This window comes from Dermochelys coriacea, chromosome 6 (assembly GCF_009764565.3).
Source record: "Dermochelys coriacea isolate rDerCor1 chromosome 6, rDerCor1.pri.v4, whole genome shotgun sequence".
Classification (NCBI taxonomy): domain Eukaryota; kingdom Metazoa; phylum Chordata; order Testudines; family Dermochelyidae; genus Dermochelys; species Dermochelys coriacea.
Window position 1 is genome coordinate 52,945,998 of NC_050073.1, and position 25,364 is coordinate 52,971,361.

General features: G+C 43.1%; 1 protein-coding gene across 6 annotated transcripts in view; it reads left to right on the forward strand.

Moving 5' to 3' along the window:
• The first annotated feature begins 3,960 nt into the window (after positions 1-3,960).
• The window catches only part of TSPAN18 (tetraspanin 18), a 190,484-nt gene continuing 169,080 nt past the window's right edge, over positions 3,961-25,364 (forward strand). For 5 of the 6 annotated variants that reach the window (XM_038406397.2, XM_043516369.1, XM_043516370.1 and 2 more), the window contains exon 1: positions 3,968-4,254. The gene's annotated coding sequence lies outside the window, so the exon portion shown is untranslated. Of the gene's footprint in view, positions 4,255-25,364 lie in introns of all 6 variants that reach the window. The other variant, XM_043516373.1, reaches the window with a different exon arrangement.

Below are 25,364 nucleotides of genomic sequence, written 5' to 3' on the forward strand. Positions count from 1 at the left end.
TTTAAAAAGTGACTGGTACAGTATAAAATTCAGAATACTAAATATCTTAACACAATTGCTGTTGAAATTAAGTTCAGTCACTTTAGCCATCTGCATTTTACATGCATTCAATGTGCGGTACACTTCGCTACAGTTGTCTTTTCATGCCGTTTTTGCTTTGCAAATACTCGTCCATACTGAGATACTGCAGGATTGGCATTCACAGAATTAGACAAGATTGATAGTGACCGCTTTGCTGTCTCTCCTAACTCTGGAAGACACTGTAGAACTGCAGGTGAATCCCCAAACTCTCCAAGATCATTTAAGGTACTAACGGGGGAAAAGTGTGTGTTGCAAACCACAAAACATATGCAAAATTGTGGACTGTGCAAAGTAAGCTAATTAAAATCAAAATTGTGGTGGAAGCCTAATATTGCAGCATTAACAATTTCCGCATTATCACAAATGAAGTAGGGCCTTGTGAATAAGGCATTTGACTGGGACTCAGATCTTAGTTCACTTCCTGGATCTGCTACAGACTTTTTGTGACCTTAGGCAAATCACGTAAATCAGTGGGAGTTAGGCACCTAAATATGTTTTCTGATCTGGTTTATGCAGATCTCTGTCTGTTTCCCATCTGTTAAGTGGGGATCATAATACTTCCTTTCTCCCACTCTATATCTGTTTCATCTTAGATAAGATTGTTAACTCTTGTACTATGTGTTTTCACAATGGGTTCTCAGTCTTGATTGTAAATAATATGGGGAAATGGGAAGGGAAACTGAGCAGTTGAATTACAGTTTCCAAGCCTAGCAGGTGCAACAAATATTGATGAGCCTGAGCTGCAAACTTCAGATGTGGATCTCAAGAGAAACTTTTTCAAAGGACAATGCTGTTTTTAATTTTTTTCACTTTGATTTGATATACAGCATGAGGTATTGTTAATGATATTGATGTGTCCAGAGTTTTTAAGAAATACATTTTATTCAGAGAGTGTCCTTTCAGTGTTTAAATTATTACACAGCTCTCTTAAAAGAGTTTTCTTCCTCTGAGTTGAGTCCAAGGATTCATTCAGTCTTTGTTTTTGGAGTTTTGGTTCTAGGGATTCCTGAGAGTTCTTCTGTTTCATATCATAGCTTCAAAAAGAGTGGGAAGGAAGGAAAGGAAGAAACTTGTTTAGCAAAATCGTAATGTCTGTTTGTATCTATCTGAGTATTCTTCATAGAATCAATTGTTTTCAGAAGTAAAAATAGGAATTATGCCATAGACAAAAAATAAAGAAAAAGGGCTATGAGTTTTCCAGCTTCACAGTCTCTCCATCTGACCCTGGGGAAACAGAGCAAGGGATGGAACACACACTGGCAGAGTTTTAATTATAAATTTAATAATGACGTCTGAACAAACCCCCTGCTACCAGTATATCATCTGTCCCTCATGTCACTTTCCCAGGGCCTGATGGGAGAGGCCCTGGGAAAGCAGAGTGATGGTAAATGATATACAATACTGATTGATGTAGCTTTTATCAGAGCTACAGGGACTCACCACCTTGGATAATCAGGTAACTTAGTTAGGTGCCCAACTCTAGATGATCAAATCTGAAAAGTTTGTGGGAAGCTCTTTGAGGCAGAGATTTTGTTTGCTATATGTTCTCTAGAGTGTCATATAAACTCATGATACAGTTAAGAATAATGTGCGATATCACTGAGCAAGGTAGCTGAAGCCAGTTCCAGGAGCAGTCTGGACAAAAGACTAATAGTCAAGTTCCAGCAAGCTGCTTCCTTCTGCTTATTGGCCTAGAGGCATTGAGCTGTGCTGAGTACACGTTCAGTACCAGGCACCACAAACAAACTGGACTGGAGTAGGGTCTCTTCTTCTCATGCTTGTAATGCAAGTTAGAAAAGACAATGGAAATAATGAGAGGAAACAGGAGGAGAGAGAGAAGCCTGGAGGCATAGGAAGTGGGAGAGACAAGGGGCAGAAAGAAGCAGAGCGGGGAGACAGGTGGGGAAATAGGAATAGGGAAAAGAGACAGAAGGGCAGGTGAGATGTGAGAAGTGGGAAACTGACATGAAGCACACACAGGAAATGGTTTGTGAGCGCTGAATTACACATGGGATCAAATCCATCCCTCGTATAACACCACTGAAGTCAATGGAGTTACCCAGATGAATCTGTCCATTTTATTTTTGGAGTCATATCATTGCAATTTGTTTGAAAAATTGAAATTAATCAGATGGATAATGGAGAGGGAGGAGTTATTCAGAATAGATAATCTGCTCTATAGTGGAGTGTTGCAGGAGAAGGAGATCATTCACATTGCTGGAAGTGCTATGGCTCTACACACTTCAGGGACTTTTGATCAGATTGTGGTAGCCTTGAGAAGGCTGTTTGAATGGTTTGTGCTGGGATGGATTCAAAACCATCCAACTTTATTTCCTTGTGTGAGATTTTAGATGACTGATAAATCACCTAAATTTGTAATAACAAAAACAGGCAAAATGTCCCTGATGCATATTTAATTATACCTGGTAAAATGGGTTTTATTGAAGATTTGGTTTAAGTTTGCAGAAGATGCATTGTATTCTTCATATATAACAGAGGTTGAAACCCTGCTCTAAATGCAAAACTGAACTCAGCCCTAACTGACAGGTTTCATAGTAGCAGCCGTGTTAGTCTGTATTCGCAAAAAGAAAAGGAGTACTTGTGGCACCTTAGAGACTAACACATTTATTAGTTTATTTTTAATAATTTAATTTAATAATTTATTACTAATAAATGTGTTAGTCTCTAAGGTGCCACAAGTACTCCTTTTCTTTCAGCCCTAACTGGAGTCACAACCAGTAACTTCAGGACTGAGGAAACACTTCTCAAGTCTCTAAACTCTGGGAGCTTATGTTTCAATAATGGCCCCCCAAATTGTATGGTAAAAGGGTCATTATGTCTATGTGAGTACGTACAAGATTCTGAAAACTGGGGTTACATTTAATTTAGTGTATTTGAACAATGGGGCCCCGCAGAATCAGGATGCAAATCCAGCTTCTGCTTATTTTTTTATACACTTTTCCAAAGTAATTTCTGAACTATGATGTCAGTACGATAGGGATGGGGGAAGAGGGGCAGGAGCAGGAGCAATCTCCTGCAATGTGTGCTGAGGACCTCCCTAAAGAATAAGGGAAGATTATCTACATAAAGTGGACCTGTTTAAAATGAGGAGGTATTGGGGAGAACATGAATGTGATCTTGGACTGAAAGATCCATGATCTGTAGTACAAGCTCTCCTTCTGGAAAATTACACGATGGCACCTTGGGTAACAAAGCAAATGAGGAATGAAGCTGTTATCCTGTGTCTAACATATGCCCCATTCCTCCAGACCACAAACAGTGGACAGAAGTAGTGCCGTGCTGTGACACAAACAGTAAAATACAAATGGAAAACCACGAGGCAAAATATAAGAAAATGTGGGATCCTTGAAATAATTTGACAGCATAACCAAGATAAGTATAATAAAGAGAAAAACAAAAATGTACTGATGATGCAGTTTTGTAGTCTTGCTCTGTGATTAGCCAGCAGTGGATTTGGGGGCCATAGTTGTTAAATACTGTGTGTGTCTATACATTAGAAAAAGGACAACATAAAAAACTTTATGAACCTGGTGCCCCATCCCAAGCTGGGTTCACTACATTTTCCCTATTGGAATTCCGGGGGGAGGGTGGGTAGCCTTAATTTACCCTGAGGCTGGGACCCGGCAGACAGGTGGCTTGGGAGGCATCGATCAAGTTCTCTGGGAGTGCGGGGGAGAAAATCTTGAGATCGGAGAAGAAAAGAAACTTAGGAGGGCACCGGAGGGACGCAACTGGTTTGCCACCGAGGGAGGAGAAACACCGAGCAGGAAAGTGAAGGAATAACGAATCCCGGGGGAAGGCGAGACGGGGGAAAGCGGGACTTGTCTGCAGAGTGCGGGGCGTAGGGAACAATGCGATGAGGGGAAGAAGAGAGAGCAGGGAAGGGAAGCGGGAGGGGAGGGGGCTCTGGCGGAGGTGGAGCTGGCTGCAGCGGGCGACTCTAGCTCTCCCAGGTTGCAGGGCACGGGAGCCGCGCCGCGAGTCAGAGCCGAGCGGCTGCAACTGAACGGAGCCCCGAGGCGCTTCCTGCCGCAGCCCGGGCGGCCGCAGCTCAGCGCCTCCCGAGAGCCCCGGCGGCCGCTTGTGAGCCTGTGGGGAGGCGCCGCCTCCGCCGGCTGCAGCTCTCCGGAAAGTTGCCCCGGCGGCCGGACGGTAAGAGCGTCCCCGGTTCGCACGGTCCTGCCCGGTCCCCGGGGTGTGACCCCGGCCTGTCCTTATCCCCCCCACGGCCCGGAGCCCCCCCGGCCTGCCCTAGTCACCCCGCACCCCCGGAGCGCCCCCCCCGCGGCCTGCCCTAGTCACCCCGCACCCCCGGAGCGCCCCCCCCGCGGCCTGCCCTAGTCACCCCGCACCCCCCGGAGCGCCCCCCCCGCGGCCTGCCCTAGTCACCCCGCACCCCCGGAGCGCCCCCCCCCGGCCTGCCCTAGTCACCCCGCACCCCCGGAGCGCCCCCCCCCGGCCTGCCCTAGTCACCCCGCACCCCCGGAGCGCCCCCCCCGGCCTGCCCTAGTCACCCCGCACCCCCGGAGCGCCCCCCCCGGCCTGCCCTAGTCACCCCGCACCCCCGGAGCGCCCCCCCCCGGCCTGCCCTAGTCACCCCGCACCCCCGGAGCGCCCCCCCCCCGCGGCCTGCCCTAGTCACCCCACACCCCGGTAGCGCGGCTGCCCCTCTCGTCCTGCCCCATCACCCCCTCTATCCCCCCGGCCTGCCCCAGTCACAGCGCGAGTTCTCCCCGGCCTGCCCTAGTCACCCCGCACCCCCGGAGCGCCCCCCCCCGGCCTGCCCTAGTCACCCCGCACCCCCGGAGCGCCCCCCCCGCGGCCTGCCCTAGTCACCCCGCACCCCCGGAGCGCCCCCCCCCGCGGCCTGCCCTAGTCACCCCGCACCCCCGGAGCGCGGCTCTCCTTCCCCAGTTCACGCCCACCGGTCCGGGGTCCCGCTCCAGTCAATAGACACCCGGGCTGCTGCTGCTGCTCCTTGCTCCATTCAGCATCCCCCACTGGGGCGCTCTTCGGCCCTCGCTGAGGTCCGTTTTCATTCAATACGCCGCCCTCCCCTCGCGGCTTGCAGCTCCATTAACCCCCCCGTGCTGCGGTCTCCCGCATCCGAGGGACGCTGCTGTCTCGGACGTTTCCAGGGGTTCCTTTGTACCTCCCTGCGCCCTCTCTTTGCCTCGGGGCAAGGGAACAGATCCGGGCAGGAGGTTGCCCTCGGGTGGCTACGGCCTGGGACTGGTGAGAGGAACCGGGAAAGGCAGACAGAAGAGCGCTGTGCTTTCCCCTTTACGCCAGAGGCAGAGGGGGTGTTTCTTCGGCTCCTCGCCCCCTTTGCCCCGGCAGAGGAGAGAGAAGAAGGTACTTGTGTGTTGGATGCTGGGCTGCAGGGGCTTGTAAGTTTCCTGAGGTTGAAGGGCCAGAGGTGCCTCCCTTGCAGTTGCCCATCTGTTTCCTTCCCATGTCGGACTGTACAAACAGAAAGGTGATGGATTTCAGAGTAGCAGCCGTGTTAGTCTGTATTGGCAAAAAGAAAAGGAGTACTTGTGGCACCTTAGAGACTAACAAATTTATTAGAGCATAAGCTTTCGTGAGCTACAGCTGAAAGGTGATGGTCACACTTCTTTCCAAGTTCAGGTTCCCGGTGGGGGCAACTCTTGTGTACCAAGACAGGCTGGGCCACATTCATACTAGCTGAATTTGGCCCTATTATCTGTTCTTATAGCTGGGTATGGACATGGGTTGCTACCTTTAACATCTCTGCGTGTCCTTTTGCTTCGTGAATCCTGTTACCTCCAGAGGAATTGCTGAACGCGTTTGCCTCTCAAAAGTTACAAAGAGACTGGAATGTTCTTTTACTGATTCATATGTTTCTGGTCATGCTAACACCTGAAGTTTCTGACTATCCACATGTCAGTGTTGTCCAGTGTTGAATTTCTGACTTCAGTACAGTAGGAACTGTTTAATTCAAATTTTGCTAATCCTCAAACCATATTTTAAAGACAGCCCCAGTCAGTCCTCACTTTTCAAAAAAAAAAAAGAAAATCTAATATCTAATTGCAGAAACAATGCTTTTAGTGAGGTCTGGTGTTACCAAAATGCACAGCCAGGGTATTTGCTATTATAGTATGAAGTTTTATCACAGAAAAAGTTAACTACAATTGCCACAATAAATGAACTGATATTTTGTGATGCATCATCCCTGCTTTTTAAATGTTGCTTGATTGATAATTAATAACAATTAGTGCTTTGCTGTGCTTTTCCCAGCCATTAGTGAGATGTGACTGTATATTGCATGTACTTATAGCATAACAGAACATTCAAACACATGGTGTTATTAATGAAATTAACTTTCTAGCAACATATTTCACTTAATAGCCAGTGACTACCAAGGAGGGTCAATGGATGTCAATTGTAGAATGTCAAATGGCTTGTCAGATAATTCTGAGTGCTAGATAATGCCGGATTCTGAGCTCAGTTTCACCAATATAAGTCCAGGGTAAATTCACTGAAGTGAGTGAAATTACTATAGCTTTATACTAGTGTAACAGAATGTGGTGCAATGTATTTTACAGTCTTTTCTGGTTAAGGGGTCATTTAACATTTTCAGAAGAAACCAAAGTTTGTTTTCTTTCTTTGCTCTAAAAGTATACAAATCATGAGACTGAAAAAATCTAGCAGTAGAACAAGTAGGTATTTTCCTTATTCTTTATTTTAAAACATATATTATTCTCACAGCTGCTTCTTTCTCTGCCACTTTCTCTGGAGTACTTTTGCACAGTTGATAAAATTATTTAAATGTGTGACAATCCCTTGAAGGCAGTTAATATTTCTGTTGTTTATTGCAGCCAATGTACTATTTTTGTTGGATGCCCACTGGAATACCGTAGAAGACAATTTGCCAGAAAATTAAATTCTTTTTATTTTTAATAGATAAGAGGAGGGTGGGAAAAGGAAAAAAAGATTTGTTTTAATTTCTCCAAGAAATTCCAGACTGCCAGCAAAGTCCAGTTATAATTTCTGTTGAATTTCTCACACTTTCTGCAAAGCGGAGCCTAGGCAGTGAATCATCTAGCAGCATTAGCTGTGTGCTAAGAATATGGAGATGTTACTGAGTTAGCCACTGTTGTCAATTACCTGAGGAAACATAACCCCTGAAAGTACAGATCCAAACAAAATGCATTTTTGGGCCCATTCCTGTAAAAGTCAGTGGGAGCAGCATTGGACCTTTAAAGGTTTATTTGAATTGGATTTCTCAGTTTGCATAGCAGGTACTTGCAGGAGATTCATGAAATGATACTGGGATAGAATGGATTCAGTTGAAGGAGTCCAGTTTTTCCTTTTTGATTTACAGAAAAGGTCTTTATTTTCTAGCTTTGTGAGAGTAAAATATCATGGGAAGACAACAAACCCTCCTCCTTCCAAAAAACCTCAATCAGATCCACTGCAACTTAATGTCCCAAAGTGGGAGTTAATAGGGGGCTGATGATTTTTTTCAGGAAGGAGAAGTAGTCTCTGAGAGTTTGCATTTTTCTTCTATGTTGAAAGCATCTAATAACTCTATCCCTAGATGATCTCACTTTTGGCTAGTTGAATTGTATTATCCTTTTTGGGGTGGAGCTGGGGGAAAGGGAAACGGGAATTGTGTGCTTATGAAAGTGCTGAGCTATCCTTAATTCCATTGCCAAGGTGTGTGTGTGGTGTTTGATTCAAATATTTATTTCATACATGCAGCATTTTAGGTTGGTTTTAAAGAACAGAAACAATATTTGTAATCAAGTGTAACCAGTGGCGGATTAATGATTTTGCCGCCCCTAGGCCCTGAAATAATTGCTGCCCCCATATGAACTTGTTTTTAGTTTTTTTACAAATTCGCGCCGTCATTGTTGGTTTCAATATGCGCTATGATAGATAGAATCATGGTGTCCATAGACACTGACTCCGTGGGTGCTCCGGGGCTGGAGCACCCACAGAGAAAAATTGGTGGGTGCAGAGCACCCACCGGCAGCTCCCCCCCCCTCCCCAGCTCACCTACCCTGAGTGCGCAGCCGGGTCCTGCTTTTCCTGCTAGTGCTTGTGCGTGAAACAGCTTTGTGTGTCTGGGAGGGAGGGGGAACGCAGCACGCTCAGGGGAGGAGGCAGGGCTGGGGCAGGGAGGGGGCAGAGTTGGGGCGGGGACTTTGGGGAAGGGGTGGAGTTGGGGTGGGGCTGGGAGTGGGGGGGCATGCAAGCACCCACTGGCATCGGGGGGGGAAGTTGGTGCCTCTGGCTGCTGTTATAAATTTGCCGCCCTAGGCCTAGGCCTTGTTGGTCTAGGTGATAATACTCCGCTGAGCGTAACAGTGCAGTTCATAAAACAAGAGCAACATCTGTTACTGTGACTTCAATTTGTTACTCTTTGGAGTAGCCAAGTTGACAGTTCAGATAGTTAAGTTTAATGTGTTGAACCTTTGGTCTGGCTTAATAGCGACTGTGAAGAATCAATAACTTTAGCTTATGTTGAACTATAGCGTGTCAATAGAGGAGTGAGAAGGGTTTAAAATTGCCTGATTTCATGGAGCTAGTCCCTGTTAACAGATGACGATGGCTGATTTTGTGTTTCTGTAACCTAGTTCCATCATTCAGGCTTGCCAACTTGCTGCACTTTACCCATCAAAATGGGCTGGCATCTTGGATTTCTATCAGAACTATGGCTGAACAAGCTACAGGGTCCTTACTGCTGTCAGAATTAGTATTTTTCATCCTAGTACCCTTTTATCTTAAGCTAATATATCTGAAGTTCAGTACTGCAGGCATTTGCCATACTTAGCAAGAGCCGTGCCATACTTAGATGTGCATTTATTATTGGTAGCCTTGCCTTCTCTTACACATTTTGAAGTCTCTTGCCAAAAAATAAATAAATACTAGAGATGGAAAAGTGAGTTAAATGGCTTTCTGTTTCTGTGAATGAATTTGCTTTTCTTTCACCTTTGTCCCCTCTCCCCCTCACTGTCTTATGTAGGATCCTTCCATAATTAAAATATTATGACTTTCCTTATGGTAGCCCTTCACTTGTGGCGAGGCTCCTAATTTGATGTCATTGAAAAAAATACTAGCAGATGACATTGCATCAGCTAGTGCATGCCCATTTTCTTTTATTAAACCACAGTGCTAAGACCATATGGAAAGATAATGAGTTTAAGATGATAAACAGTTTACAGATTTTCCCAAATAAAGGACTTTCTTCCTAGAAGACACATTTTACTTCAAAATAAATAATCTGGTTCCTCTGTTTTATTTAATTACCTCTAGTCCTGTCTTTTCTCAACCTGCTGTAGGAAAACAGACACAACTGCTTTGTGATCATCAGCTACTGTAGATGTAGGGTCATAGCTCTTACCTCAGGGAAGACTTGAAAGAGAGTGTACAGATATTACAGAGATGAGAGACTTGTAAGTATGTGGATGGATGGGTGGCCCAAGTATTGCCCATGGAGATCTATGATGCAGTGCAGTTTCCCATACCTTGCATATAGCTCATAGCCTGCCTGGAGAGCATACAGGCCTAAGGTCCACTTGGACCTTGTAGACACAGGCTGCACCTCCATATTAAAGATGAGGGGCTGCACTGTATGCTAATCCTGGGTGATTCCTAATGAAACTCTTAGTTTGGGGGTTCCAGCATATGCCATCTGAATGTTTGACCCCTCAATTCTTATGGATTTCTCCTGACAAATAATATCCCCTTGTTCTCTCATGGGGGTGTCTGTGTGTCTCTCTCTCTCTCTGCCAGTGCTTGTCCACTGTGAACAGGGCATCCAGATGTGGTTTCAGACTGAGAAGAAATGTCTGAAATAAAGGTAGACTCATTGGTAAAAGTTAGTTTGTACGAAGCATGAGGAACGAGGCAGAGAGAATGCTTCTTAGAGCTTTCGGACTCCTGTCTTTTCCTCATATGTCGCTCTCCTAGACGTTTTCCAAATGGGGGCACATCATAGGGCTGATGGCTTGAGACACATACATCACAAGTCACTGGCAGGAATTCGGACCAGAAAGCCACGGGGGAAGCTGAGCTTCTCATTTTAGGGACTGAGGATTTAAAAAAACAACCACCACCAAAAAACAACACAAAAAACAAATACAAGCAGCTGGATGTGCAAAGTACTATCACTGCCTTGCATTCACAGTATGACTGACTTCAGATTGAATATTTGCACTCATGAGTGTGTCTAGTTAGCTATCTGCATGCATAGTTACCTGCTTTGAATCCATAATTGTAGTAATTGTGTCCAAATGCACAAACCTAACTTTTATGACAATCATAGAATCATAAGGCTGGAAGGGACTTCTAGAGGTTATCTAGACCAGTCTCCTGCACTCATAGCAGGACTAAGTATTATCTAGACCAGTGCTACTCAAAGTGGTGGTCCGCGGACTGGTGCCGGTCCGCGAGCCATTGGCTGCTGGTCTGCGCGCACATTGAAAAAAAAATTGCAGGTCCCCCACATCAGATAGCTTGAGAAGCACTGATCTAGACCATCCCTGACAGATATTTATCTAACCTGCTCTTAAAATCTCCAATGATGGAGATTCCACAAACTCCCTAGGCAATTTATTCCAGTGCTTAACCACCTTGACAGTAGGAAGTTTTTTCTAATGTCCAACCTAAACCACCCTTGCTGCAATTTAAACCAATTGCTTCTTCTCCTATCCACAGAGGTTAAGGAGAACAATTTTTCTCCCTCCTCCTTGTAACAACCTTTTATGTACTTGAAAACTATTATCGTGTCCACTCTCAGTATTCTCTTCTCCACACAACAGAAACCCAGTTTTTTCAATCAGGTCATGTTTTCTAGACCTTTAATTATTTTTGTTGCTCTTCTCTGGACTTTCTCCATATTTTCTACATCTTTCCTGAAATGTGTCCAGTTCTGAGCACCACGATACTCAAGTTGAGGCCTAATCAGTGCTGAGCAGAGCGGAAGAATTACTTACAACACTCCTGCTAATACGCCCCAGAATGATGTTTGCCTTTTTTTTTTTTTTTGCAATGGTGTTACACTGTTGACTCGTACTTAACTTGTGATCCACTATGACCTTCAGATCCTTTTCTGCAATACTGCTCCTAGGCAGTCATTTCCCATTTTGTTTTGTGCAACTGATTGTTCCTTTCCAAGTGGAGTACTTTGCATTTGTCCTTATTGAATTTCATCCTATTTACTTCAGGTCATTTCTCCAGTTTGTCCAGATCATTTTCAATTTTAATCCTCAGTGGTTCTCAGCCAGGGGGTACATACAGGGGTACAGAGGTCTCCCAAGGGGTACATCAATTCATATAGATATTTGCCTAGTTTTACCACTGGCAACAAGCACTAGTGAAGTCAATACAAACTAAAATGTCATACAGACAATGGCTTGTTTATACTGCTCTATATACTATACACTGAAATGTATATACAATATTTATATTCCAATTGATTTATTTTATAATTATATGGTAAAAATTATAAAATACGCATTTTTTTCAATAATGGTGTGCTGTGACACTTTTTTATATTTTTATGTCTGATTTTGTAAGCAAGTAATTGTTTTGTGAGGTAAAACATGGGGATATACAAGACAAATCAGTCCCCTGAAAGGGGTACAGTATTCTGGAAAGGTTGAGAGCCACTGCTCCAAAGCACTTGCAACCCCACCCAGCTCAGTATCATCTGCAAACTTTGTAAGTGTACTCTTATATGCCTTTATCTAAATCATTGACAAAGATATTGAACAGAACCTGACCCAGAACTGATCCCTTCAGGACTCCATTCGATATGTCCTTTGAGCTTGACTATGAACCACTGATAACGACTCTCTGGTAATAGATTTCAGAGTAGCAGTTGTGTTAATCTGTATCCGCAAAAAGAAAAGGAGTACTTGTTGCACCTTAGAGACTAACAAATTTATTTGAGCATAAGCTTTTGCGAGGGTTTTCCAACCAGTTATGTACTCGGATCCTAGATGGAGCTACTATTAAGTATTTCCCTAGTTTATTTATGAGACGGTCATGGGAGACAGTATCAAAAGCCTTACTAAAGTCAACATATACCACATCTACTGCTTCCCCATATCCACAGGGCTTATTACTCTGCCAAAGAAAGCTATTAAGCTGGTCTGACACAATTTTTTCTTGAAAAGAAAAGGAGTACTTGTGGCACCTTAGAGACTAACAAATTTATTAGAGCATAAGCTTTCGTGAACTACAGCTCACTTCATCGGATGCATTTATCATCTATGCATCCGATGAAGTGAGCTGTAGCTCACGAAAGCTTATGCTCTAATAAATTTGTTAGTCTCTAAGGTGCCACAAGTACTCCTTTTCTTTTTGCGAATACAGACTAACACAGCTGCTACTCTGAAACCTGTAATTTTTTCTTGACAAATCCATGCTGTTATTTATCACCTTATTATCTTCTAGGTATCTGAAAATTGATTGCTTAATTATTTGCTCCATTATCTTTCTGGTTACTGAAGTTAAGAAGACTGGTCTGTAATTCCCTGGGTGGTTCTTATTTCCCTTTTTATAGATGGGCACTATATTTGCCCTTTCCCAGTCCTCTGGAATCTCTTCCCATCTTTCATGACTTTTCAAAGATAATCGCTAATAGCTCAGATATCTCCTCAATCAGCATCTTGACTATTCCAGGATGTATTTAATCAGGCCCTGGTGCCTTGAAGACATCTAACTTGTCAAAGTAATTTTTAACTTGTTCTTTCTGTATTTTAGCCTCAGATCCTACTTCATTTTCACTGGCATTTACTATGTTAGATTCAAATCGCTACTAAGCTTAGTGGGGAAAACTGAAACAAAAAGTCATTTAGCACTGCTGCACTTTCCACATTTTATTGTTTTTCCCCCCTCATTGAGTAATGGGCCTACCCTGTCCTTGGTCTTCCTCTTGCTTCTGATGTATTTGCAGAATGTTTTCTTATTATCCATTGTCTCTAGCTAGTTGAATCTCGTTTTGTGCCTTGACCTTTCTAATTTTGTCCCTACATACTTGTGTTATTTGTTTATATTCATCCTTTGTAATTTGACCTTGTTTCCACTTTTTGTGGGACTCTTTATTTGAGTTTCAGATCACTGAAACAGTTAAAAACAGACAGTAAGATTGTCTTAAAAATCATTCACTGAATTTTTTCTTAATTCTAAATAGCAAATGTAGAGCTGAAAAAGACATTGAAGAATATCCAGTTTATCCCATTGTCTCCAACCAGGTTTGTTCCCTATCAAACTTCCCCAAGTGTTATCATGTCTGATTGACTCCACTTCTCTCCTTTCATTAGCACATTTTTGCATAGTGATGTTAGTTCTAGGAAATTTTCCTGATGTCCAGCCCTTTGCTTTCCCATGGTCAGTTACATCCCGTTGGTAGCCAATATTTCAGCAAAGAAACCAAAGCATTCAGCTTTGTCTTTTTTTTTTTTTTTAAATTGTCTGCAGAGTTCAGCATTCCAGTCGCATCATAAACCTGTGAAATATCCTCTTCTGCTTTCCTTTTTGTTCTCATTGAGCTTCTGAGATCCTGAGGATCACTTGCAAAATGTTGAGTGATCTGAACTCTTGTTTAGACTAGGGTTGCCAATTTTCTAATTGCTGAAGACTGGACACTCTTCCCCACAAGGCCCCGCCCCCTTCACTTCTTCTCCCCCTCCCCATTGCTCACTCTCCTCTCCCCCCCACCCCCCAGCTTACCTGCTCAGGGGCCGGGGATCTGGTGGGGCAGAGGGGCGGGCAGTCCCCAGAATCAGGCGGAAGTGGAGGGAGGTGGAGCCCACCAAGCCAATGAGCCTGGCCCCTGTTCCTTTTCCATCCCAACAGCTAACACAATGGTGATTCCTCTTCTTTTTGGACTCAGAGTATTTGTGCCCTGAAGACTTGAGCCTTTAGCACCTTGCAGTATTTGTTTCCTCCTACCACTGCACTGTAGTGGCTATTCCTTGTTGCACGTATATGATTAAGTTTTTAAGGAGCTGACTTGCATACAATGAAGTTGCACTGATTTAACTAAATCAGTTTCTAAACCAATTTAGAGAAGTCTGTATAACTTTCTTGCACAGATGAGACCTATGCAAAAAAGTGGATGCTAGTTTATAAAGCTAAAAATCTCGGATTTACTGCTGCTTCCTTGCCACCTGCTGATTAACTATGGATGTCTTTGAAATTTACAGTACTCTTTTTATAGAGTTTAAAGAGGTATGGTGCTAATTTCAGGCAATTGGGTGCTGCAAGCACACCATGTGGTGCTGTCTCATACTTGGAAGCTGGAGGCGTGAGGTAACCTGAGGATACTGCAAAGATGCTTCATTTAAAGTGTATGAGAGAGGACCTCCTGATTCAGGATTTGAAGGAGGTGCCTCTAGAACACATGCAGAATGACTGCCACATTTAGGTTCAGTTAGAATGTGGATAATGATGATGAAGAAAGTGTCCTTAAGGTGAAGTCAATGAAAATTTTGCCATTGACTTCAGTGATTATAGAATTGGGCCCATACAGGTCATGGTAATGTAGAGTTTTAGTACGATGTAAGCAGGGAGGTGAAAGGAGTTTTGCATAGATTCCCTCAGTTCTGCTTGAGAAACTTCTTCAGAGGGACTGGAATGAGTAGATCACTTTGTGGACTCTCACCCTTCTTTATTAGCTATCAACCTGCTCCAGAAATAGGTGAAATTACTTTATTTGCTATTTATTACAATTTCACATGCTCTAATATGGGCATTGCCAGCAACCTGATAAATTAATGGGGTCATCTGGTTTTGCTGGAACTGGTACAAGTTCCTCAATCCAGCTGCTGTTTAGTAAATGTTTACAGTGATATATCCATTCAGTGAAACATGGCTGATACTGTGAGTGACGTGTAACAGTGTTTAGAAAGTGAATGTTGTTATCAACTAACCAAGTATTGTTAGCTTATTTTAAAGGCTGCATGATCCAGTGGATAAGGCACTAAATTGGAACTCAGAATCTGGGTTCTCTTGCTGGCTCTGCCACTGACCTTCTGCATGACCTTGAACAAGTCACTTCACTTCTCTGTTTCTGTTTTCCCCCTCTGCCTTTTGTCTGTCTTGTCTATTTAGGGTGTACTCTCTTTAGAACTGCGGCTGTCTCTCACTATCTATACGTACAGTACCTAGCACAATGGGCCTCTGATCTCAGTTGAGATCCCTAGGCAACTCTGTAACTCAAATACTAATAATTTATTATTAATTTCTTGGTATTCCTCCATCTTCTGTGATGTTAATGTCAGTCCAACTCTTTGTCTTTCTGTTGATTCCAGTAGGAGTTGGATCAGACCCTTTAATGTGGAAAGCTATTTTGGCAGAAATAATAACACTTTTATACTGTAAAACTGTTTTCACTCAAGGCTCATACCCAGCTTGAAATAAGTCTCACAATATGCTTGCCACATAGGAAAGCCTTTTTATATGCCTTTTAAAGATGGATAAGCTGAAGCACAGAGAGGTGAATTGACTTGCTTGCTGTGATTCAGTGGCACAGTCTGGCATGGATCCCAGGAATCCTGTTGCCCGGTCTGTCTGACACAATACAGAGCTGTCTAAACTGGGGCACTGACCATTTCTGCGGTGTTTTTACTTTCCACTAAACTGTCCATAAACTGTAGACCTAGCAGCTTTTAAGTGGCATGATGCCAAGTTCTTAAGAAGGGTGATTTTGGTCATGTTGCTAGACATGGTTTTTATGGCCCTGATTAATCTGTTGGTCTTTTTTTAGTTATTATGGAAACAGTTACTATATTTACTTTTTATGAAAGGCTCAGTATGTGACAGTTAAGTGCAGAAGGAGTTTTAAAGGGATAGTTAGGGATTGTACTAAATGAGAGTGCCTGCATTTCTTAAAGAAAACATACTAAATAAAGAGAATAGCATGCTTTCCTATTCTTGAAACATGGCACTCACAGGGCATCCATGTTAAACTGTAACAAGTGTTCTGGGCAAAAAACATGGAATTTAAAAAAATAATAATAATTTTTATTTTTTTGCTTGCCTGCTAGATGGCATATCTCTGTCTTGTTTTGTGGACAAAGAGTGCCAAAACTGTTTCTAGCTCTCATCCCACTTATGGTCTGATTTGAGAAACACTGAGCAACTATACAGACCATTGAAGTCAGTGGGAGCTGCAGGGGCTCCTCACCTCTGAAAATCAGAATCAAGGTGTCTTGAGTTCAGCATTCTAAAAATCAGAATTTACTTTTGAAAACTTGAGCCCATATCAGGGAGATGGCAACGTAAAAGCTGTGCAGTAGATTCTTTAAATGGTGTCAAGGTGACTCTTGAGCCATGCCGGTGTTTCATCCATAATCTGCATGTGAAAACGGATTGTTTTCTGGTTTCAGTATTTGGTGGTGAGGTTAGAGTAGGGAGTGAGATGAATTTGAGTCTCTACTGAAGGACACTTGAGAGAGGAGGCTTGGGAACAATTTATAGAACATGCTTGAGTGTTGAATCTGAGAACCTGATCCTGCTAGGTGCTGAGTGCCTGACTCATTCCTGATGAGTTAAGTGGAAATAGAGGGCTCTCAGAACCTCATGGGACTTCAGATCCTATGGAAATAGGTGTGGAGGCCTAGATAGTGTATCTTTGGAAAGGCCCTGTTATCTAAATTACTGTTTAATAGAAGATTAAAAATAAAATCTGAAGCTAAAACACTTCCTGACCCTTGTGCTGTGGATGCTCAAGATTTGATGATGGCTTTCGCAGGCACTATCTCATTGAATGGGATCTTGTTCCAGCACCTTGAGCTTTTGATAATTTAACACCTTACTATAGTATGTCACCCTGGACACACAGTCCTGAGAAAAGACTTTGACTAATACGGGTGTAAATGCACAGTGGAACCTGGCCAATTAAAAATGAGTCTTTCATTTTTAAAGTGTGTGAAAGGGTGTTTCAATCACGGGTGACAGAGACTGGAGAGATTAAGGAGTAATAGGGTTTTCCGGAGTCTGCGGCATTAAGAGTTTTTCTAACAACACAGAAAGGGTCAGAAGCTTTAGTGCTTCACATTCTGTACATTTGCTACTTTGGCTGTTTTGGGATAGTGGTGGGGAGAGCTGATTTTTTCCATCCAAAACTTAATTTTTAAAAAAACCCTCCAGTTTTGGAAAATGCTGCTGTTAATATTTTCTAGGCTTACTCCTTCTCTGCATCTTGGGTTGTTCATGGGATTCCCAAGCGGTAACACTGATCGGGAGCAGCACCAAAGTGTAGCTCTGCCCATGGGGAGCACAAGGTAATGAATGGGGTTGAGAGTCCAGTCCTTTCTCTGCACTGATCTGTATTCTCAGCATGCAGTGAGAATCATGTTCTGGTCTCTGGACTGGGAGCCAGGTGCACCTAAACTCAAATCCTCGGTCTGATGTAGAATTCCCTCTGTGGTCACTGACAAGTCACATCACCTCTCTGTGCATCTGTTTCTCCAGCTGTAAAAATGACCATAATACCCAACTCCTATGGCTGCTGGGAGAATTCTAGTTAGCTAATCTTTGTAAAGTGGATCAATGATGAAAAGTGCCATGGGCTGTTTGTAAGTGCAAGAGGCTATGATGTCATAAACCATAGGCTTGTGACTTCACAGCAGGAAAAGATAAAGCTGGGCTGATTGGAAGAAAGCCCTTACACAAACATAGAATGTGGAAATACACCCTTCTATGGAGAACCTCTGTGTGATCTTCTGCTCCATTCTGACTCTTAGCACAGGGCCTAAATGGGTCTGCTTTGTGCAATCTGTCTGTACCTCCCACTTACCCCCAAATGATAGGATCTTCTTAGGGTGTCCAATTGTCTTTTGTGTTCTTTCTATTTAGTCTGTCAGCTCCTTGGGTCCCAGCACCTTGCCATTCGTTATGCCTTTTATAGCACTTTGTGAGCACTTAAAAAGTAATAAATATTAATAATAGGGTTCTTTGAATCAGTAGACTGTTTGCTGCTTAAACTCACCTGGTCCTGCTGCTTATCCTCTATTAAAAGTTGTTATAATCCCCTGATTGTGACACTATAATAACTTCCGCAGCAATGGAAGGGAATGTGGAATAGAGGATTATATCTAAAAGTGGGGAAGCAGCAGCAGGAGAAGACACCTTTAAAGACGCAAAGATGCCGCTTTCCATTCAAACATTCCCTTGCAATAAAGAACGAGGAGTAGAAAATACGGTCTGGTAGCAGAACTGTTCACCTGAATAGTGCTTTTCAAACAGCTTTCCATAAACTATCAGCGATCCTTTTATGATAATCCTGTGTTACATGTTAGATACCTTTTTTTAAAAAAGAAAATTTCTACGTAGGAAATACAATACTTTTAAAGGACTGAATTTTTAGTGAAGCTTTGAGACCTGCTTGTGAGAAGAAAGTGTCTCAAACCAAGATGATGGATTGTTCACTTGAGAGCCCTCTGTGACGTTCCGGTATGTTTCTTTTTAACTCCCCCCGCAGAGAGTTACATTGTTTAGTTCTTCAAGTGGAATGGAAGGGTATTCACTGGGACAGTAGCTTAAATACTATCATCCATATAATGGATGGGCCAGGCTCCAAAGCTAACTTCCCTCTACTCTTGAACTGCAGCAATGCTTCCCCTGCTTTAGAAATCGGGTGGGGTGGGAGTAAACAGAAATGAAGTGTGTGTGTGTGTGTGTGTGTGTGTGTGTGTGTTTTCCAGTCCCACCCACCTCTCTATTCCCCTCCTCTTATCTATTTAGTAATTTAGGCTGCTGGCTGAGGAGAAATAAGCAGACAGGATAAGAGGTGTTTGGGCAAACTTCAGGAATCCGAAGGAGTTTGTTCTACATGGTATCAGTTAGCACTTATCCAGAGGACCTGGGTGGTTCCTAAACAAAAATTCTGCTGGATGTGTTGCTTTCAGGTCTCAGAAACAAGCCAACAACACAAGCCATGCTAGTTACAATTTGAGGTCTCCTCCTGGGCTGGCCTGATCCTTCCTCTAGCTCTAGATTTTTGACACCATTGGATTCTGTGATTATTGCAAAGTGGAAGGAGGAGGAATCTTTGTGGTAGCTATGTGCTGGTCACTGCATGGCAAAGGAGAGTGACTGTCTCTGAAGCACTTGCGGTGTTTTGGGTAGGGTCAGGACTGTGCATGTGGGAGATTGGTTGAAGGATGAAAGGGCTTCTCAACCCCATGCTCCCTTCTAGGACTGTTCTTAGAAAAGCAGCTTTAGCAGCGAAGTTAAATACAGCTGCATGTGCCTGGGTCATTATGTTGGTCAGGGTCTGCAAAATAATGCTTATAGCAGGAGATGAACTTCTTGGAATGCATATAACTCTCTCCCTCTTGTGTGCCCCCCCACCCCCCGAGCATTGGGGGAAAGGGTAGGGTAAGGCAGAGTTTGAACAATTACTCTTACCCCTCTACTCTTACCACAAAACAAAACAAACAAACAAACAAACAAAAAAAAAAGTGGGAGGGAAGTGTTGCCCTTACTTCCTGTCCTCAAAAGCCCGGCTGTACATTGGCTCTCTGAGAAAGAAGCTACTGGAGGTATTGAGCGAGGCTAGGCTCATACTTACACAAGGGGCTTAGTTTTCTGCCTTATACCCCAGTTTTGAGGAACTTTTTGACTTGGAGATTTTGGGACAAGTCAGCCACCCAAATACTGATCTCTTGAGTGCTGCCACCAGACACCTTGGCTGGCCCCAGCTGAAGCCTTTCAGCAGTTCCTTTGCAGTAAATGTGCATCTAAATCATATGCGCTGGACACACTCTTGAGCTGTGATTGTATCAAAATTCCACTCTGCCTTTTTTGGGAGGATGAAAAAAATATGCCTGTTTGGTTTTAAACTGCACATTACATGGGCTGAAACAGAACACTCCTTTTAAAGACAAAATATTCCAGGCTGTTGCAATGTAATTGAATTTAAATGAAAGGCCATTCCTGTTTCTAAGTGGCCAAATGCATCCACAATGGTCTGTGACAGAGGAGGGGAGGATTCTGAGTCTGCCTCTTTCCTGCCCCTTGTCCTTCCAGCCAGGAATATATTATATTAAGTCAAAGGGGGGAACTTAAAGGCTGGGGACCCTGAATCAGATGCTAGGGTATCTTTACTCACTTCTATATTCTTTGGTGATAAATCTGTCTGGGCAGACAACCATTAGGAATTAAACCTACTGTAGAGTTATCTGTGCCTTCCCATCACCCCCTCACCCAAAAAAGGGCATCCCTCCAAATGGACCAAGCCTGAGCCTCTCAATCCAAGGACCTTGATTCCTGAGCAACCAGACCTCAGCACATTTCTCCCCTCTTGCTTCATCACCAGTGGGGAAAACTGTGATGAATGGACTGATAAAGGCTTCCCTGAATACTTCTCTTTCTTCTGTAGAGCCGAGGTCTAGCCTCTAGCATCTACTGGGAGGGGGAGGTGTTCGGGGTGTTGGGTGGCCTCTGTTGAAGACTGGATAGACTAGGGCATCCAGAAGAGAAAATGAACAAACCCCAAACATTTTGGTGTATAGTAAAGTATGTAGCATAGTCAAGCAACTTCTGGACATGCTGAAGACTCGGGTCAAGCTAAGAAATCTGATGTCCCAGAGAAACCTGTAAACTAAGCCTATGGCTGCTGTGAGGGAAGTGAGCCTTGGTATACAGAGAGATACTATGGCATCCCTACAATACCCTTTTAGGGTCTTGGGGGAAAGGAGCTGGGAGGATGCTAGTGACAATAGCCAACAGTGGGAATAGGGTGCACAGGGTTTCAAGAAAGAAGTGAGATGTAAGCCATTGTAGTAAAACATAACTTTTTAAGATACTCAGTGTGCTGTTATGGACATTTATAACATAATCCTCACACCACCTAGCAAGGTGGACAGAGTGGTAAAAGGGCAATGTTTAGTATCAGTTCCTACGCTGTTGCATCTCAGACACCTGAGTTTCTCTGCTATCTCAAGATTCTACTCTGCACTAACTTTTAATGGTGAAGCTATTAAGTATTATGCCCATTTTACAGATTGGGAAATGGGGGCAGAGTGGTCCAGAGACATGCCTAAGGCCACCCAGAAAGTGACTGTCAGGGTTTCTGATACTCCCATACACTTTCAGTCCCCCTAGAGTATGCCACCCCTGTATGGAGAGCTCTTACTATTGGTCTCACCATCTCCCACATACAGAACAGCAGAATGGTGAAGGGGAAACTATCATTTTCTAATCATGGTTGTGAAGCTAAGATCCATATGTGGCAAACCCATGGACCTATAGAACATGGAACTCTGCTTTTCTCTGGGATGTAGATGCAGCAAGAGCACCTCTGGAGAAATGGAAGGTTTTGTCAGTGAAACTCAAAAGCAACCTGCAAACAAATAGGCTGGCCAAGGATCTTGTAGCATAGAGAAATTCAACGTTTGCAAGATGACTGGACAATGTCATTTCACCGTGTGTATTTTTTGCTGCTTTGTGAAGTATTTTGCTTTCATCTGATATGACAACCATCTCCTCCTTTCTTTCCACATCAAACAGAAAATGTGCTTATTCTGCAATCATTTGATTGGAACCTAGTACATTTTGGCTGGTGGTAAGACACAGGATTCTGCTGTCGGTTATGCCAGTGTTAATCAGGAGCCATCTCATTACTTTCAATGGGATGACTCCAGATTAGTGTAATAGAGTGTAGAGTTTGGCCTAGGTTATTTTTCCCTTCTTCCCCACCCCTACTGTAACCATTGTGGGTCAGATACTCTGCACACTCACCCTGGTTGCTGTTATGTATTTTTAAATACATCCATTAATAAAGGTTTGTAATCCCCATCCTCAACCCTGAAAACAGGAACTGAGGACATTTTGTCTAGTGAGGAAAATATTTCTGGAAAATTGGGTGATTTGAATTCACTTTTGTTTGCAGAGAAACTCAGTGCATTAATTATACATCAAACTGGAACAGAAACATGCAGTAGTAATATGTCTTTGGGGGATTCTGCAGAGAACTGCTGGAACCCAGGCCATGCTGATTTTCCTAATTTATAAGTTATAGGATCAGTTTCAGAGCTGTCTGCCAATCAGAACTGCACTCATGAAGAGTTCTTTGTAGAGTCACAATGGATACAGCAGAAGTGGCCAAAGAGGAACCTGAGCAGGGCAAAAACTGCCTCCTATGAAGTCCTTCAGTCTGGCCTGCAGACATGCTCTTCTTTAATATAAAATTGAAGCCTTCAGGTCTCAGAATGCAACGGTGGTACTCTGATCAAGGTGGATCAGTTCACACATGACCTGCCTTCTGGGTGCCATACCTTCTTATTAAATAAAAGAATAACTACAATCTGCTCCATTTTATGCCAATGAGGTTTAGCCCTCCAGCTCCTGCCAAGTTTCCTTAGGCTGACAAAGATTGGTCACTCCCTGATTTTATGGATGACTGTGCTGTTTCTCTGGTGCTTTCATCTATTTCACTGCCTCTGAGTCTTTTATTTTTTTCTTTTTACTGTAGGGAATTCTGACTTGTAGTAAAACTATTGTCTGTCTAGACTCTGCATTACTTAGCAAGGAGTAGGTGAAACAAATACAACCACTGTAAGATGATGATACAGTAATTTTCTGGCCCTTCTAATAACTCTAAATGCATTCTAAAAAGGATTCAATTTATTAGCATCATTTGTTACTATGTATAAATTCCTGGAGACAAATCAGAGATTGACTGGCTGATAGATAATGAAATGGTGCAATATGCGTAGATTGGGCAGAGATCTGAAGTAGTCATGTTCTTGCCCATAAAACTGAATCTGTTGTTTGGAGTCCATACATGGCAGATCTAGCATCTTGATGTTAAACCGTCACTACAGCACATCTTGTGACATTGGCTCAGACAGTCACTTACTCAGGAATTTAAACTGGTGAAACAAGGCGAGTTTGGATTTGCTAGACATCAGACTACATTTGAGCCTATGTTCAATGCCCTGTGTAAAGGCTAGTGTCTAACTGCCCTCACCCAGGTCCCTTTAATGTGTCTCAAGTTGAGTGTTCAAAATCACTAATTACTTTTGAAAGTCTTGGCCCTGGATTCTATTCCTGGCTCTGCCGCAGACATTCTGAGTGACCTTAGGCAACTCACTTTAGGGTCAGACTTTCTCAGGGATTTGGGCATATTTTAACTTTGATTTAGGTGCCTAAATAACTTTGAAAATCTGAATCTTAGTCTCTAGCCTCAGTTCCTATGTAAAATAAAGGATAATGCTTCTTTCTCCCACCCTTTGTCTGCTTTGTCTATTGAGATTATGAACTCTTCTGAACAGCGACTGTCTTCTGGGACTTTTCTATACAGGAAAATTTTACCAGTTTTAATGAGATAGTTAAACTGCAGTAGTTATACTGCAGTAATTCCCCATGTGAGCACTCTTATTTCAGAATGAATGGCTTTTTTGATTTAGCTTACCCCCCTTCCAAAGCATCATAAGATACACACTAAAAAAAAGCACTCTAATTCTGAAATAAGAGTGTCCACCCAGGGAGTTATACTGATATAACTATACTGGTTTAAATTCAGACTTTAGCTTATAGCAGTACAGCTTTCCCATGTTTGGGTAACAGACTGATCTTTCTACTTATTGATCACTGATGAAACTTGATCAGAAAGAAAGAAAATCTTTTGGCAACTACATCCAGATACCTGCATTTTGAAACCTTTCCTGCACAGTACTATTTCTGATAGCAGAACTTGCTAATGTCTGGCTTCTCATTCAAAAGAGCAGCATAGATTTAGGTTTTCAGTAATTTTATGTTTATCTCTTAAGTACTTGTATGGTCCCATTTCCATAGTATCTGAATGCCTTACACCTTTCAGTGCATTTATTTTTACAACCCCTGCATCCTTATTTTACAGATGAGAAATTGAGGCCCAGAGAGTGAGTGCCTGTGTTCACATTGGAAGCCTCTGGCAGAGAAGGGAATTTAACCTGAGTTTCCCAAGACCCACACTATCACCTGAAACACTGAACCATCTCTCCTCATTTTTAACAGCAATCGAATCAAAATCTGTTTCCAGAAATGGTTCCCAATGTATAGACACATAAAAAGCCAAATCCTGCAATCCTCTTCCCGTCTTCATGAAAGCAGAAGTCCCATTGACCTCAGTGAGATTTTTAAGCTGATCATAGAATATCAGGGTTGGAAGGGACCTCAGGAGGTCATCTAGTCCAACCCCCTGCTCAAAGCAGGACCAATCCCCAATTTTTGCCACAGATCCCTAAATGGACCCCTCAAGGATTGAGCTCACAACCCTGGGTTTAGCAGGCCAATGCTCAAACCACTGAGCTATTCCTCCTTCTGTACCATCATTTTCAATGTGAAAATTTTGACAGTCTTCACTACTGGTGATGTCCTAGATCTAAACTTTCACTAGTATCAGTGCATGGTTCTCAGAACATTCACCCATGTCCATTGCAGGGATAGAACCCTAACCAAAGTTTCACAGCAGACATAACCCTTCCTAAACTCATGCTTCCCCCTCAGTGATGCTGGCATAGCTGCTTGCTTGTGGGGACTGCAGAGGCACATGCTGGTTTGTTGCTGTAAGGTTGCATGACGATTTATTAAAGGCAATTTTAACATGCCCATCACCACAGTAGGGGTTGCTGGGTTGCTAATGCCAATAAACCACAGGAACTGAAGCTCTTTAAAAATATTTTAAAAAATTAAGCTTTGATCCAGTGAGTTGCAGAGCAACCACAATTCCCTGTGACTCAGGATCAGGCCTGAAGGAATTAAGCTGCAGAAGTGCTGAGCACTCACAACTTCCTTTGAAGTCAGTGGGAGCTGTATGTGCTCAGTACTTCTGAACATCAGCTCCTGGGAGTGTGCAGTTTGAGCGGTGATGCACAGATGCCAGAATCTCTTTGAGGGCTTCGTGGTGTCTGAGAAGAGCCACACGAGTTTAATCAGATCTTCCTGTAGTTGTTTGTTAATTAAATCCAAGCTGCTGCACGTGTTCTTTCTGAGAGGAGGTGCCATGCATTTCTGGAACCATGGGACTCTGTTTTTCCAGAGTGAGTTTGAGCCCTCCAGCCTGGCAGCTCCTTGGAGCCTTTTATAAAGGTATTAAAGAGCAGAAAACTTGGTGGTTGCCTCAAGCTGAGTAGGAAATGCTGTACTTGAAGGATTAATCTCAGCGCAATGAATTTTAAAGACTTCTTGTTATACATGTTGTAGAAAGCTATCAAAATGCTTATGGCTGTCTTACCTCCAGCAGACTTTTATTTAACCCTTTCAATATTAGAAATATTTGTAAGAGGGTT